The following is a 17087-nucleotide window of genomic DNA, read 5'->3' on the forward strand; positions in this document are numbered from 1 at the left end:
CTCCCCCAAATTCCTGTGTTGGCCTCCTGACCCCTAGCCCCTCAGAATGAGACTGTTTGGAGATGTGGTCTTTAAGAGGTGACTAAGGTACCATTAGGGTGGGCCTTAGTCCAACATGACTTGTGTCCTTTTAAGCGGGACGCGGGCACACACAGAGGGAAGACTCGGGGACAGGGAGCAGAAGGTCGTCTGCACCCCAAGGAGAGGCCTCGGGAGGGGCCAGCCCTGCGGACGCCTCCACCTCGAAACCCCGCCCTCCTGCACCCGGAGCAGATGAACCCCTGCTGCACAGCCCCACGGGTGGGGCTTTCCTACGGCAGCCAGTGGAGCAAGGCAGTGCCCTTGTGTGGAATGTCCTTCGTGCTGTATGCCACGGCATATTTATTTATGCAAAAATGTTTTTCTTCCTACAGGTGTGCGGGCCCAAGTGAGGGTGGAGGAGGGAGAAGCCACCTCATGGCCCAGGTCCCTGGTTCTGTGGCTCAGCCTGGGCTCCCCCATCCCCTGGGGGGTGGACGAGTGACCCCCAGGCTGGGCTCACGGAATCCAATCAGAACTGAAAGGTGTTTCATTCTCCAGGGAATTGAAAGCAGGGTCTCGAGCAGATAATTATACAGCTGTGTTCACAGCAGCATTATTCACAAACAGCCAAAGGGTGGAAACAACCCAGGTGTCCATCAGTGGATGGATGTATAAACCCAGTGTGGCCCATCCATATACCAGAATATTATTCAGCCTTAAAAAGTAAGGACATTCTGACACACACACTACAAGGTGGGTAAACCTCGAAGGCATTATGCTCAGTGAGATAAGCCCAACGCGTAAGGACAAACACTGCTTGATTCCACTCACAGGAGGTCCCTGAAGCCATACTCACAGACAGGAAGTAGATGGCGGAGCCAGGGGCTGGGGGAGGGGGAGGGGAGTTAGTGTTTAATGGGGACAGAGCGTCAGCTTGGAAAGGTGAGGACGTTCTGGAGACAGGCGGTGGGGACGGCTGCACAGAGGTGTGATTGTGCCAAGTGCCACGGGGCTGCGCACTGAAAAAGTGCTAACATGGCCTATTTTACGTTAAGCGTATTTTGCCACAACAGAGAGAAGAAGAAAAGATGCTTCGAACACTCCTTGCTTCCGTGTGTGAGCAATGTGGCCTGTGAGTAAACACGGTGGCCCTGGTGGCCTCACGACTCCAGGACCATCCCCAGGCGGCGCCTCTGCCCAGCTTCCTCCAGGAGGCAGCGAACCAAGTCTGAGCCTTCTGGGAAGCGAAGAGATTTGCCACCCTTTCCTGATAACTCCCAGCGAGGGGAGGGCAGATGGGAAGCAAGGAGCCCTGCCCCGGGCCCTCCGTCCCCTGGGTGTTTACTGAGCTTGCTGAGTCCACACCGCAGGCCAGGCCGTTCCTGCCTGGGAACAGGAAAACAAGGTCAGCCGGGGACACACAGCCGCTGCCTGTGGCCGTCCTTCCTGGAGGACTCCTGCCGGTCACTCCCGGGGGGATGGGCTCTGGGCCTGGACACGTTCTGTCCTGTGATTCAGCTACTTCTTTCTTATCCTCAGTCAAGGGCAAGAATGCTGGGCCCAGGAACAGGGGTCCAGGGCTTGCCACAAACAGGACCCTGTTGAGGGTCCTGGGGTCACTCACCGACTCCCAGCGTTTCCATAGATACCAGAGACGCTGGATGACTCCTGGTGCCCTCAGGAAGGGCGAAGGCAGTTATCATCCAATTTCACCAAATGGGAACAGGGCAGCAGGAGGCCCTGCCTGAGCAGGGGTCTGGGAGCCGGGAGACACTGCGGCGGGTGCTACTGCCCGGGCAGGGCTCCGGGGCCCACATGCACCCCCAAACCGCACCCCCAAACCGGCATGGCCAGTGGCCTTGTGAGAACAGCCCTGAGACCTGCTGAGACCTGGGCCCACCCACACCTTCAAGGTGCCCGGGTGCCTAATCCGTAAAACGAGGGGTCAATCAGTTGTTGCCAGGGGTGGGGCTGGACCCCCTGCAGCCCCTGTTGCCTTGGGAATGACGTGCCATCTCTGCCTGTGGGCTCCTGCTCCCTCAGCAGCTCTGCTCCTCTGCCGCCTGGAGGGCCCACCTGCCCTCGTCGGCTCCAGGGCACATCAGCCTCGACTCAGACACAGCTTCCTCCAGGAAGACCTCCCAGGGCCCTGGACAGAGCTCCCCGGTGAGCACTGTTCCAGCTCGGGCAGCGCTGTCACCATCCGGTCACTTGGCCAAGGGGGCACTGGGTAATGTCTGGGGACATCCTTGATTGTCCCACTGTGGGGACTCCTGGCCTTGAGAGGGTGGGGGCCAGGGATGCTGCTCACTACCCCCCAGTGCCCGGGACAGCCCCCCACAGAGAGTGAGCAGCCCCAGTGGGGAGCAGGAGACCCGGTAATTAATGGCTTGCCGGGAACACCAGCAGGTGCGGCACCCCTCTTCCTGCCCACCCTGTGCGCCAGTCCACACAGCTGCAGCCGAGGTGCCACAAACCCCAACCCGGGCTGGCTGTCCCTCCCTCCCGCCACCCTGGCTTTGCCAGTTTCTCGGACAAGAGGGCGCCTGGCTCCGGGAGCTGGCCTCTCATCCGAGCAGGGCTCTGAGTCAGCAGGACATTAGTCAGGGTACCAGGGAACAGGGTGTCGAATTCCAGGAGGCTCATGAGCTCAGATCTCGGCTTGCAGTGACTCAGCCAGGGGAGTCCCATGTGATCATCACTCCTTTTGGTGTGTGATGATTACATCCTTGAGGTTCCATTCACTGTCCCCGGCGTGAAACTGGTCCCGGTCACAGGCTCATCTCTCTGTTCCAAAGGTCAGGTGAGTATTCGTTCCTCTCTCACTCACTTGCCAAACATCCAGCAGGAGGCTGGATGAGATCCCTGGACTTAAGGAACCAGATTCCTGATCCGGGTCTGGTGACTGTTAGCTAATTTGAATATGGCAAAACAGTTACCTTGTGGCCCTGGGAAAGTTACTTAGCCTCTCTGCTGCTGTTTTCTTACCTGGAAAACAGAGATAACCAGATCTAATCTGCAGGGTCGCAGTGGGTTTCAGAATGAGCATGTCTGAACGCAGCACGGTAGGCGCTATCAGTCAGTTACTGCCGCATAACAGGTTGTCATGGACTGAGCAGTTTAAAACACACCCATTTGTTGGCTCACAGTTTCTGTGTTAGGGACTGGAGCGCAACTTAACTGGGGGCTCAGAAGCTTGAAATCAAGGGACTGGCTGGTTGAGTTCTCACCTAGAACTTGGGGTCCCCTCCAAGCTCATTCAGGTGGTCGGCAGAATTCATCAGCCTGCAGTTATGGCACGGTGTGCCCGTTTTCTAGCTGGCTGAGGGCAGGGGGATCGCTCTCAGCTCCTAGAGGCCACACGGTCTCCTGCACAGGCAGTTCACGAGGGTTTGTCTGCCTTCTCCAAAACCAGTTAGGGAGGGTCTGCTACTGCTTCTGGTGCCTGCCTCTCCCCCACTCTTTATTGTGGTAAAAAAAAACCCAAAACGCATAACATAAACTGATGTTAACCTACTTTACGTGTACAGCTCAGTAGCGTTAAGTGTATTCACACATGCCAGTCAGAAGCACTCCCTCCACTTTCTGTGAGGTGATCCTGCACACTCGGAACTCGGGCACAGCCCGACCTGCACAGGTGACAGGCAGCGCACACGTATAGTCCCTCTGCCAACTTCCTGGTCTTGTGCTACGGTTACATTAGATGCCACCACAGGAGGAAGCTGGGAAGGGTGCCCTTGGACCCCCTGAACAATTTTTACAATTTCCCTTGTAATTATTTGAAAATAAAGGTTTTAAAAAATACATTAGGTGAAGCCATAGGCATATTTAGGTGTAAATGGGCCAAACCATGTTGGGCATTCTCCAAACACCTCCTTTTTCCCCCAACCCTGGCCCTCCCCCCACAGACCTGGCAATACATCCCACAGGGAGGGGCAGAGGTCAGAGAGGAGGGCAGAGATGGCCCCTGTTCCGCCTTAGTGGGGGCTCAGCGCTTGGCTGAATCTGAGAATGACTATGCCCCCCCACCCTGCGTGGTCAGCAGGCTCCTAAGGGCCCCCAAACTCCTGTAGGTGAACTCTCAAGTGTGCACAGGACCTGTGAACTTGTACAGACACTCCTGGTTAGGTTGTTTTGTATGGAAGAAAGGATTTGGAGGATGTAGTGAAAGTCCCAAATCAGTTGACCTTGAGTGAAGGTCAAAAGGGGAACTTGCCTGGGTAGGCCCTGCGGAATTGGGTGAGCCCCTCCCAAAGTGAGACACTGGAAGTGTGAGGGGGTCTGTGAAGGGGACCGTGTGTCTGGGACAGGACCTGAGAGCCAGGTCATCTCTAGCTGAAAGCTGGCAGGGCAACTGGAAGGAACTGGATCCTGCTGACGACCTGAGTGGACCTGAGTGGGTCCTTCCCAGGCGAGCCCTGGAGGAGAACTCCGCCCTGGCCGAGCCCCCGGAGAGGCTGAGCAGAGGCCCAGCGAGGCTGCGCCCGCACTTCTGGCCTGCAGAACCCGGAGCTGACGGACGGGGGTGGTCTAAGCTGGTCTGTCTGTGGTGACTTGTCACACAGCAACATCGAGTGAACACGCTTCGTGTGTGACGGCACAGCAGAGCGCCTGGGTTTTATCATCACTTTCAGATTTAAGGGATGCTCCCGTCACTCAGGAAACTCCAAGCATGTGGGGAACCGTCAGCCAGGAACCGTGGATGAAGACCAAAATACATACTTATTATTAATCATACTATCAAGCCTCCCAAAGGCCCTACCTCTAACGACCGTCACACTGGGGGTGAGGTTTTAACATCTGAATTTGGAGACACCGGTGGCAACTAGAGACAACTGGTGTTTTAGTCTGTGGCACGTTCCTTACACACCGGTTCCCTGCGGGCCCTGCATTTGGTGCACCTGTTCAGGCCTCCAGCGGGCTGATGGTGGCTCAGGAGCCTTCAGCCCTTCAAGCCCCTCCCCCTGGCCCCCAACTCCCAAGCACAGCCCCCCCAGGCCCTCTCCAGGCACACAGGTGTCTGCTGACTAAAAGAACAAAGTGGTGGGGGAGAGTAAGGAGCCAAGGCCGACATCCTCAGGGGACTGAGTCAGGGCGGCACACTGTGGGTCTGGAATGGTCTTGGGAGGATGTGGGGGTCCCTTCTGCCCACCCTAAATGAGCCCCTCTCTGGACTCATCACAGCTCCCCTGTCTGCACCAGCTGCTTGTCATTTGTGACTGTCATCCCTGTGTTTTGAGTCCAATGACTCTCTGATGACTGCACGCATACATCATCCACCGCCCTGAGGCTGACTGTTCCAGTGGTTGCCTGGCAACGAGAGCACGTGCCTGCAGCTGCTGCGGGTCTGCATGCCTTTGTTGCCAGTGGGCTCTTCCAGTTCTGATGGCCCCACCAGTGGACTCCCCTCTTCCATTCTCTTGGAGCTGAACTTCCCTGGGCCTTGATTTTCAAAGCCATAAAAGCAGGTAGCACTAACCAACCCATGAGAAGACTACCTGAGACAGCTTAGCCTGCAGGGTCCAAAAGAATGGGTCCTACTTACTCTGGTGTGGGTGAGAAGCATAGTGGTAACACAAAGCAGTGAATAAAGGCAATGGTCTTGAGTCACCCTTGGAGGCAAGAGTCTCATGGAGCAGGGTTCTCCCTTGGCACTGCTGATATTGGGGCCAGGTCATTCCCTGGGGCCCAGCTATTCTGGACATTGGGGGTGCTAAGCCACAGCCTTGGCTCTACCTACTTGATGCCAGGTGCACCCCCCAATCCTGACAACCACAGGTGTCCCAGCCATGGCCCAGTGTCCCCTGGGGGCAACGTCACCCCTAGGAGAGGCCCTGCTGTAGGGGGTCAAGCTCGTGTCCGGGCCGGACTACCTCGGAAAGCGCCATACGGCTCGGTTTCCGGAATCAGAGGCCGAAGGCTGCAGGGAGGGGGCTCGGGGCCCTCCCTTTCGGGCTGCACCAGGAGCCTGTAACTACATATACGCTGCGCATGTTTTCTGCTGGGAAGGTGGCAGGCACAGCCCATAACCTTCGCAAGCAGAACATGATAGGTCTTGACTCTACTTTGGCAGCCCTTTTAGGAGAACAACATGTTCACGGAAAGAACGGACAATAACACACATTTTGACACACCCAGGACAGAGAGCAGTCACCAACTGGGAGAAAGAGGAGCAATCTGATTTGCTCCCCGCACAAGGGCCACTCTCTTAAGATAAAAGCTCTGGCAATGCTTTCAGCAGAAATGTTCAGAAACTCTCAGAAAACTCCCAGAGAAATGTTCAGAAACTCCCAGAGAAACTCCCAGAGAGACTCTGCTGTCGGGAAGTGATGAAGTTATCTCATGCTCCGCAGTGAGTGAGACAGCTGCAGAAACGCTCGCTCTCGGCCGCGGTGCCCCCTCAGCACTGCTGACACCGAGGCTGGTCATCTCTGTGACGCTGCGTAGCCTGCCATGGCCAGTGGCCACCATCTTAGAAACCACAGCTCTGGACCCTGTGCTCAGCTCAAACGCAGCGTCACCCCGCAAGCTGAATGGCTGTGCACTCAGCGGACGGCGTCCCTGGGAAAGCCCTGGCACCACACGGCTGCCGTGCGGTCGGGACTCTTGCTCACTGTTCCGTGAGGCAGGAATCGCTGGCTGTGCCCCCAGTCCCCGCCCCCCCAGAACTTCAGGACAACAGTACATTCCATCCACTGGAAACGTAACACATCCAAGGCCAGAGTATGTGAGGAGCCGGTAAGACAAGGGCCTCACTGTGCGATCCCGCCCCTGAGTTGCAGGGGATACGGCCACGACTGAGGAGCCCCACCAGTGGGCCCAGGATTCTTGCTAGAACGTCAGCTCCAGAAGAGCCAGGGGCTTTGGTCGTCCTGGCCACTGCCGTTTCCCCAGAACCTGGCCTGGGCAGACGTTTGGAAATCCTTGCTGAGGGAGTGATTGAAAATCTCTGGGAGGGTCACCATGAACCCAGCCAGGCCAAACAGCAATTACCCATAACTGTAGTCAGACACACGCCCAAGGGGGGACACCGAGCAGATTCCACACTCAGGAGGCCCAAGGGGACTTCAGATGGTGGGTGTCATTTCAGTGAGTCCCATGGGAGGGGCTGCACAGGCCCCACATGGCCAGCACTTCAGTGTTAGCAGGTGGGAAGGCAGTGGCCCGGCTGCCGCCCCCGACCCTGCCTCTTCCGCTTCCCTGACACAGCCTCTGCTCCAGCCACTGGGTCATGCCCAGGCACAGGTGCATTTGGGGGGTGCAGACACTGCTGGCCCCCACAGTTGTGAAGCCCATGTTTTCTGCCTCTCTCCTACACTAACAGATGGTCCCCTGTGTCTGTGAGACAGGGTCCCCTAGGATAGGGTGACGACTATGGGACTCTCACTGCTGAATCAGAATGTCTCAGACAACAGGGATGGGTGGTTACAGGAATCCAATAGGGGCAAGAGGTTGACTGAAGATGGGTACCTATCTACATCCACCTGAATGTCCACCTCCACCTGAATGTCCACCGCCACCTGGCTCAAGGCCCAGTCTGATCCCATGGGCCTTCTCTGCCCCCTTGTGGCGGCCAGAGGGAACTGCAGCCCTCTGGCACATGTTGCCTAGCCTCAGACACCCAGGGTGTCACCATCGCCATCCACTGGCCAACCTCACCATCCACTGGCATCTGTAGAAATTCAGAGGAGCAGATCAGAGCACTGGCTTTGCCTCCAGGATGGGTAGCAGTGACCCTTACTCGATGACACACCGGTTCTCCAGAGAGGTAGCCACTCTGTAGTAGGAAACCCTAGTCAGAGTCTTGCATGTCTTGGACCCTTCATCAGAACCCTCAGACCCTGGTGCTATGGGGAACTGAGTGTGAGGATGCCTGTGGATGGCTAGCAGCACGCAGCAAACACGATGTGCTCAAGAAGTGACTATTAAAATTTTAAAAATAATACAGCCTGGCATTGCCCACTTCAAGGAGTTCTCTTCGTAACTTCTCAAGACCAGCCTGTGTAGGCCAGCTCGGCGAACAATTCCGACTCCCCCCAACAGGGTTCCTCCTCGGCTACCATGGCCGGACACTCTCCATGGAGCTGTACATGGCACTCCGGGGTGAGCCAGCATCCCTGGCTCCCAGCCACTAGATGCGAAGAACATGCCCAGTTGTGACAAAAAAAGATGTCCCCAGACGTGGCCTACTGTCCCCTGGGGGGCAGAATCCACCTCCAGTTGTATGTAAAGGATCAAAGCCAAAGAACGCGCGTTCGAGTGCCCGGCGACTCTGACGTCCTGCTGACACGCGGGAGTGAGACTCGCGCACTCACTGCGCTCAGACGGCAGAACGTTCTGTCCCCGATGACATTCCCAAAGCTCCTTCCCTAGAAAAGCCCTTGGAGGCACATATAAAATGTAATTAGTGGGCTCTCCCCTGTGGTGAGGACAAATTCGGGTCTGTAGCAAAGACAGATGGGTCCCTTCAGACCTGAGGCAGGATGGGACAGCGTCCCCCGTCAGCACTGCAGACGTCAGCATCTGGTCACTCTCGGGGGGCCTCCTGGGCACTGTGGGGTGCTGAGCAGTGTCCCTAGCCCCCACCCACTTGGCACCAGGGATGCCCCCAGCTGTGACAACCACAGATGTCCCCAGACATCGCCATGTTCCCCAGGGGCCAGATAACCACAGGGAGGCCCACGAGCACGGCTGACTGCTGACCGTCAAACGGCTCAGGAAGTTCGGCGCAAAACAAGTGACCAGGACACAATGCGGGTGGGTTGTTTTTATGATCCTGAAATCGAAGAACGCCCCCCAAACGCAAAGTGGAACACTCGTGTGCCTATGGTGAACTACCACAGGCCGAGTGGGAAGACACGCTCAGAAAAGTGCGCGAGTGACGGGCACCAGGCGGCATTGAGCAGATCTGTGTGAGGAGCTCACGCAGACATACGAGAGAGAAACCCCCACACAGACACAGCCAGGCCACTCGCAGCAGGTGCTCCTGAGAGCAAACGCCGAATCCACGGACAATGCAGACGACCCAGACACGGCAGCAGGTGGCCCAGCTGGTCAGATTGGTAAAGACGTGAAAACCGTAGTAGGGAACTAGGGAAAGCGCCCTGGGAATGAAATAGTGCATTTCTGGGGGTCCTTGTGGCTGAAAAGTCACAAATGTAAATGAAAACACCCTGATTTAAACAGACAGACACACAGACAGACACGCACACCTACTTATAGGAATGTACCCCAAATAACAACCAACTGCAGTTGTACAAAGTTTGCACAAGGGCGTTCATCCCAGATCAGAGCAAAGAAAAAAAAAAAAAAGAGGAAAAGAAAATGAACACCCACAGAAGCCCACCAAGATACCAGTCAAATCAATTATAAAATTATTTTAAAGAAATAAATTATGATTCATGTACAGGTGGAATGTTAAGCCAATGTCAGAAAAGACAGAGATCTAGCTTTACTGATGAGGAAAAATGCCCATCGAGTGAGACAAGCTCATTAAAGAAAAAACCCACTGATCTAAAATCATTATGTGAGTGCAAGTCATGGAGATCAGCATGAGGACACTCACCAGATGCCCACGAGGGCCCTCGCCCGTGGGGTCTGGGTGCTGCTGCACCCCTGCACTCGTCTGCACTCTCACTTTCTATTTGCAGGAAGTCAGTGTGGCACTGACACCGCATAGCACTCGCCCATCCAGTGTAGACCACACGCCCAGCCGCAGCCTCCCCGCACTACCTGTGGTTCACCAGACTCCCAGACTCCCCGCAGGTCGGCTGCTTTGCGAAGCAGGAGTCAGGCTCTAAGTCTGCTCTGGGCCTCGGTGGAGCCCAGACAAGCCCGGTGCACGGCAGGGCTCCCACCTCAGCTTTCTGGCCTCTTCTCTCTAGCTTAGCTAAAAAATATGTATCTTCTTTAATTTTGTAAAATTCACTACTTTGAAGTACCCAACTCAAAAGATTTCCTGGGGAGTGCACTGAGCGGTGTGACGGTCCCCACCCTGCAGCACCGGACCCCTCCCTCGGCCCATCGTGGGATTCCTGGTGCTCATTCACGTTCACCGCCTTCCCACCCGGCCCCGGCAACCAGTACGCGTTTGCTTCCTCTAGAAATTTCATCTAAATGGACTCATGTAGTGCGTTGCCTTTGGGGTCTACCTTCTTTTCTAATATTTTTCTTTTATACGAATACAAACACTGAATAGGAATAGCCAACATTATAAAGGCAGCAGATCTCCCTAAAGTTTATCCACAAACACAGTCCTAATCCGAATTCCATCAGAATTGTTAGAACACGGAAGTTGATTCTAAATGTCACAGAAGAGAGAAAACTCCCTGAGTGTAGCAAAGACATTCATGGAAAAAGGAGCGAGGAGTGGGGGCTCCCCCCTGGGCAGGAACCACACCAGAGAACTGGAGGAAGGGCAGCAGGCCCGGGGGTGAGGGGCTGGAGCAGCCCCTGGCCATTTCACACCCATTTTCTCTCCCGGCATTGCAAGAGCCGCTCAGGGCCAGGGAGAAACGGACAGGAGCTGAGAGAACAGGGCCTGAGCCTTAGCTCTGTCCTAACGTGTTAAAAAGGAACCTTCCTGAAGCCACTGCAGGGCCCGCCCCCTGCCAGGGCCGGTGACGGGCAACGGCGAAGCTGAAAGCAGGCCCTCGAGCTCCAAAGGGGTGCGCTGAGCACCTGGGGTCCCAGAGCAGAAGACCTTCCCTGTTGCTGCCACACACTGTTGGTGGAAAGGACAAACCCTCAGAGAAGATTCTGGCGCCCGTAGCGAGGACACCGGCCCAACAGCAAACCAACATCTTCACTCTCGTCCTGGCTTGGAGAGGCCGACCCAACACCCGCGTGAACTGTGCACGTGCAGAGAAGAAAACACCCTGACAACTCACCTTTGCGCAAGGCCTGGGGTCTTCAGCACCGAGGTTCCAGGAACCAATTGTCTGCTCCCTGGAAGAAAAACGTAAGGCTTTTGTGAGCAACACATGGCCAGCACTTCGGTGTCCCTGCAAGTGTTGGCAAGAGCTCACAAGGAGACAATGCTGAAAGTCGCGCTGGGAGTTCTGCCTCTGGGTTACTTGGCCAGACACTGGGGACAGCACAGACAGTGCTTCAAGATGCAGAGAGCAGATTTAAGAAATGAAATTAGAGATTTACAGCATTATCCCTGGTAAATTTCCACGTTTCAAAACTAAGTTAAATGAGAGGCCTGGATGTTTACAGGACCTCTTAGAGTTTATAAGAGACGTTGTTCACCTGCATCATTTGAACCTCATGATTCCCTGGGAGGAAGAAGGGGAGACTGAGGCAGCCCCTGCCCCGGGGCACCCAGGTCTGCCTAAAGGCGCTGTGAGAACTGACTGCATCGTGGGGTCCTGGGCGGGGTCCCAGGGCAGATGGAGAGGGAACTAGGGAAACCCGGAAGGAGAGTGGGGCTGGTGCACACAAATGTACCCACGTCTGTCCCTCGATTGCCACAAACATGCTGTGACTACAGAAGACGTGACCCTTGGAAAACTGGGAGATGGGTATGGGTAGACAGGAGCTTTGAAACTCTTCTAAAAATCTAAAACTATTCTCAAGCAAAAAGTGTATTTAACAAAATAACTCGGCTGGTCCAAAGGTAGTGAGTTACTCAATTGATTGTCACAGTCAATAACAAAATAGCTCAATGAAAAATTTTAAGTGCTGGTTCCTTTCCCTGAGTTGAGGCTAATTTGTTAACAGTAAAAAGCCAGGATGAAGAACTGAAGTCCCCACAGTCACCTGCAGGTGGCGCCGCTGCCCCAGGGATGTCCTAAGCCTTTTGGGATCCTGGAGCTGCTAGAATGGAACACAGCAGGACCTGCTCTTCCGGGCCACCACTTAGGACAGGAACTGCTGGAACACTGAGGCAAAAGGGGCACCTGGGGACTGCCTGGCCAAGCAGCAGTGGCTGGAAGAGATGAGGGATGAAAGGGCTGGAGCAACGTGCTCTTTGCTCTGGAGGCCACGACTTGCCTCGACCTCACAGGAACCATATGTGCATATAATCCTTCAACTTTTTATTTTTGAACCAATGAAAGACTCACAAGAAACTGCAAAACCAGCTCTTCACCCAGTTCCCCAGACGGCAGCTCCTTTCACAATTAAGGGGTGTCATCAAAAGCAGGAAAAAGTGACTAATAAACGAGGCACCATTTTTAGACGGTCTTACTGAGACACCATTTTCATGCCACGCGATTCACCCATTTGAAATGCATGACTCAGTGGTTTTTAGTATATTCACAAGATTGTGTGACTGTCCCCAAATCAAGTTTTAGGACATTTTCATCACCCTTAAAGGATATCCTGTCCCCATCAATCAGCAGCCACTTCCCAGCCCTTGGCAACTAACTAACCCCCTGTTCCTGTCTCTGAGGCTTTGCCTGTTCTGGACACGTCACATAAAATCACACAGATTGAATGCACAGTGAGTCACAAAGTGTGTGGCCTTGTGTGTCTGGCCACTCTCACTGAGACTGTGAATTCAAGGTCTACTCGCGCTGTAACTGCCTCACTCCTTTTTGTGGCTGAGCAATATTCCATTGTGTGGGTGGAGGCATTGTTTATCCATCATCCACTGATGGACGTGTGGGCTGTTCCCACCTTTTTGCTGCTGTAAATTGTGCTGCTATGAACATGGGTGTCTCATGAATCATTTAAAAAGGGGTTCTCACTCTCTGCCCCCACATCTACCGACTGCAAATCTCCCCATCCCCAGCCCCTGAACACCAGCTGCTGGCTGCTGTCCTTGAGCCCTTGGACTTGAGCAGTGAGGTAACCTCCACCCCTGCTGCCCTTGGCCCAGACCAGCCTGGACGAAACACATCCCTGCAGCTCCCTCGCTGGGGCCACGAGGTGGCAGACTGCGAGCTCCACCAGCTGCACCAGGCTGTCCCCATGACCTTCACAGCTCGCTCAGACAGACAAGATGACAGACTTTCGCTTCCCATCGGAGTGAATGTCAAGCCCCACAGGACCTGCTAAAGAATTTGCAGAGCCAGGGAAAAAAATGAAGCAGTGGGACCCCAGGTTCAAAAATCAGTGCAAATTTCGAGATGGCAACAGTAGGGTGCGCAGCAGCCTGCAGACCCCAGGAAGGCTCTGCCCTCAGGAACTGCCACGAGGCGGGGCAGATAAACCTCAGGCACAAATAACGAACACTCTGGGTAGAAAATCCCAGGTGCTGAGGGGGAAACAAATCACTTGAGAGAAGGGGCACCACCTACCAGGTGGTGACCAGGGACGCCCTGAGGAAGGACTCATGCTCCCTCCAGTGGCCAGCACCACACACTGCAACCTGTGAGGCTAGCTGTCCACGTGCCTTTCTTAAAACTGAGATACAGTTCACATAGTATAAAATTCACCCTTTTAAAATGTCCAATTCAGAGCCTTTTACGATATTGACAGGGTGCGCAACCATCACACTGTGTGATCTCCGGACACTGTCACTGCCCCCTGAAGAGGCCCTGTGCCCATTGGCATCATATGGTTCAAAGTCAAGCCTCCCCAGGAGAGACAAGAGCCCAAATGGCAGGAATCTTGTGTGTTTTGCCTGCACAGCAGTTCCAATAGCTCTCCCTGGGCCTGCCCCCAGGAGGGGCTCAGGGCTTTGTGCACACCACCCAGTCCAGTGCTAAGGGAGCAACCTGCAGAGTGGGGTGATGTGGAGACCAGGCAGACCCCAGGGCTGGGTGAGCCTGAAGCCCACCCAGAAGCCTGAATAGGACTGACGCCTGGGGACCCCACTGCATTCCCACGGAACAGGCACAGGGTCGGCGCAGGCCTGGCTTGGAGCCAGACCCTGCAATGCGGGCTGCAGACTTCAGCTGTGTCATCTGTCACCTTGAAAAGGGAAGGCAAAACCACGATCTCAAGCCAAGAGTACCTGAGGGTCTTCCTTCATTAATTTCCTGGTGGTTCCTGTTTTCCTTATAATTTGAAAAAGGTTCAACAGATCTGAAGTGGTGGATGGTGAGCAGGGACACAAGTGACCAGGCCCTTAGCTCCCAAACCTGGATTTTCAAAACTGCCAAAAACACAGCCATGAAACTGGTCTAGGGGGGTGATGATGCGTCCCTGATAAAGCAGGACAGGCCTGGAGGAACCGGGTTGCTCTGGGCCCTCTAGAGCCCGTCACCGGTGAGCAGCTGAGGAACCAGCTCTGGCCAACCCAGGACGTCACATCTGGGCAGGAAGTCAGCACGTCACAACCTACTTCTCCAGATCAGAGCTTCCAGAACTTTTCCAAGGGTCTGGACAACCGACACATTTTGTGTACAAATGCTGCCCTCCCTCCCTCTAGAATCGGAGCCCCCTCACTGGTGAATTTGGAGCTACTGCTCTCTGCGGGGGGCCGTCCTGGGCACTGTGAGGCGGTACAGCAGTCCTGCCACACCCCCGCTCAGGGCCAGAGGTTCCCAAGGTCCTGAGACGGCCACCGCAGAGGTCCCCCACCTGGCCGGTACGGCCCGCGGGGAGGAGAAGGAACGCTGCACTCAGCTTCCAGAGCTGCTCTCTGTCCTGAGGGTAAACCTCCTTTCCGGGCAGGAGCCTGCTATCAATCTCAAGGGCTGGCGCAGGGCTGGGGGAAGGGCAGTCCTGAAGAACTGGAGGTGGGCTGCCCAAGGCCGCCTGTGGGCTGTGCAGGTGGGGTGGCATGTGGCTTTAACCTGTCAATCCTGAAGAAAGGGGCCCCCGGCAGGTTTCAGGGCACAACCGAGTCCCAGGATTGATGACACTCTTGTGCAGCAGCAGAGAAGGGACACATCACCTCCGTCCTTCCTGTCCGATGTAAGTACCTTGAACAGGGTGAGTTTGGTTCCGGGGGGAGGGGGGCAAGGAAGTCATAGCTATCACAATGGTCATGGCCTCCACGGCCCCAGCACGACGGACACCCGGCACGCCGCCGCTGTGCCAACCTCCCACGGTGGGGCTGCCCAAGGCCGGCTTCTTTCCGCACTGATGATACGGCAGGGTCCCTGGGGAAGGTGATGGCGCCACATGGCACTGTGGGGTCAGGCAGACGTGTGCCGAGTGCTGGCAAAGGCACCTGATGGCTGCATGTCTGACGTCTCGTGGTTCCATTTTCTCAAGCCAAGACCGTCCACTTGGGACTTGAGAAAAAGACTGAGAGCCGACCATGAGCGCTGCATGGGAAATGCTCTGTGAGAAGCGCCCGTGACCCGGAGCGAAAGGGAGAGAAGTAAACTGTCTTCACTGTCAGCCTGGCCCCGTGACCTCCCCTACGGGTGGTCTAATGCCCTCCCCTGAAGTGCTGGGGGGGAGGGCAGGGTCTCTGGCCAAGGTGAGGGTGTCACTTGGGATGTGACACTGCAGAAGACTGTGACTCGTGCCCAGCTAACAGACTCAACTGCCGTCTCAGCCCGCACGCCATGACGCAGCAGCCACGTCAGGACATCCATGTGCCTCCATCCTGCAGCCAGAGACGCACCAGGGCCCAGAGGACCTGACTCCGAACCCAGCCGACTGTCTCGATGCTGGAATTGGCAACCTCCCCCACTGAGCTTTCTGATGAGACCCCAGCTCTGCTGACACCTGGACTGCAAACAGTGAGAGACCCTGAGCAGAGGGCCCCGACTTCTGACCCACAGACACTGAGATACTGCATGTGTATTGTTTGAAGCCGCTACATTTGGGGTGATGTGTTATGCAGCATTAGCTCACTAATAATATAACAGGAGACTATTGAAGTAAATCATTCATACAGTAGAATAAAAGTATCCCAATACTTACTGAACATATATGTGCCAGTCTCTGCTAGATGTTTTATATATACTTGTTCACTTAATTATAAAAACTATTGTAAATGAACAAACTGAGTCACAGAGAAAGGAGGTAAACCACTCACAGTCATACGTGAGCACAGCCAGAACTGGAGGCCAGACCAGGCGGACGCCAGGCAGAAGTCCCTGGTTATTTCCCAGGTCTGGGTAGCAGATAAGGTAAGATACAGGTACAGGTAAGATAGATACAGGAAAGATGGCGAGCAGGGGGTGGCAGGCTCTGGCCACGGGCCCCATCTGGCCCGCTGCTCACTTCTGTAAACACGAGGTGTTACTGGCACACAGCCACCCCTCTTCAGGTACACGCTTTTTATTCTACAGTGGAAGAGTTGAGTAGTAATGGCAGAGGGCAATTGCCCTGCAAAGCCAAATATTTACACTCGGGAGTTTACAGAGTTTGATGATCCATGAACTCGAGTTAGATTCCAGAGGGCTTCAAGTGGCACAGAAAGAGAAACCCTGGTTTTCCGAGCAGAGGAACATTGCAAAATCAACGCTGGTGGCTTTCCCGTGCTGGAATCCCCTGTTGGGGAGGCCCCAAACATGAAGCAGCATCACAGTGATTGTTTAATGATGGTCTGCAAAGTTACAGCGTAATTGCACTCATAGTAAACAGAGAACAGCACAAAGGCACATTCGCACATACACCAATACCAGCGCATCAGCTGTACACAGCACAGCAACACTAAATGGTAATAATAGGGGGAGTGTGGGTGTGTAGGGGAGTGGGGATGTATGGGAACTCCCTGCGCTGTCTTCAGTTTTTCTGTAAACCTAAAACCGCTCTAATAAGTAGTCTTGTAAAAAAGGGCCTCCAACAGATAAATAAGGAGCTACATCATCATGAACCAAGAGAAAAGAGGGAGGAAGGAAGGATGGGAAGAAGGAAGGAAGGAAGGAAGGAAGGAAGGAAGGAAGGAAGGAAGGAAGGAAGGAAGGAAGGAAGGAAGGAAGGAAGGAAGGAAGGAAGGAAGGAGGGAGGGGAGAGCCCAGCTAACCCCTATGCATTCACGTGCTACCAGCCGATTCCTTCACAACAGCTGTTACGAACAAGACCCTGAGAGAAGCCAGGTCAGTCCTGGCCAAAGGGCTTCCTCCCTTCTCCTCCAAGCTCCCGTGTCGTAACAACGTGATATGTGAGGGTCGAACTCATGCCGCTCTGGCCTGGATTAACTGACACCACAGCCATGCCAGGCCCAGGGACCACAGTGGCCCCAGGGGCAGATCAGAGCAAAGCCCCAA

At 54.9% G+C, this 17087-nt stretch overlaps 1 protein-coding gene across 2 annotated transcripts in view; it reads right to left on the bottom strand.

Moving 5' to 3' along the window:
• GNG7 (G protein subunit gamma 7) overlaps window positions 1-17087 on the bottom strand; it is a 116971-nt gene that overhangs the window by 65987 nt on the left and 33897 nt on the right. For both annotated transcript variants that reach the window (XM_037165184.2, XM_053658345.1), the window contains exon 2: window positions 10911-10968. The gene's annotated coding sequence lies outside the window, so the exon portion shown is untranslated. The remainder of the gene's footprint in view (window positions 1-10910; window positions 10969-17087) is intronic.

This window comes from Artibeus jamaicensis, unplaced genomic scaffold, assembly GCF_021234435.1.
Source record: "Artibeus jamaicensis isolate MK-2021 breed Jamaican fruit bat unplaced genomic scaffold, CSHL_Jam_final scaffold_537, whole genome shotgun sequence".
NCBI classification, from domain to species: domain Eukaryota; kingdom Metazoa; phylum Chordata; class Mammalia; order Chiroptera; family Phyllostomidae; genus Artibeus; species Artibeus jamaicensis.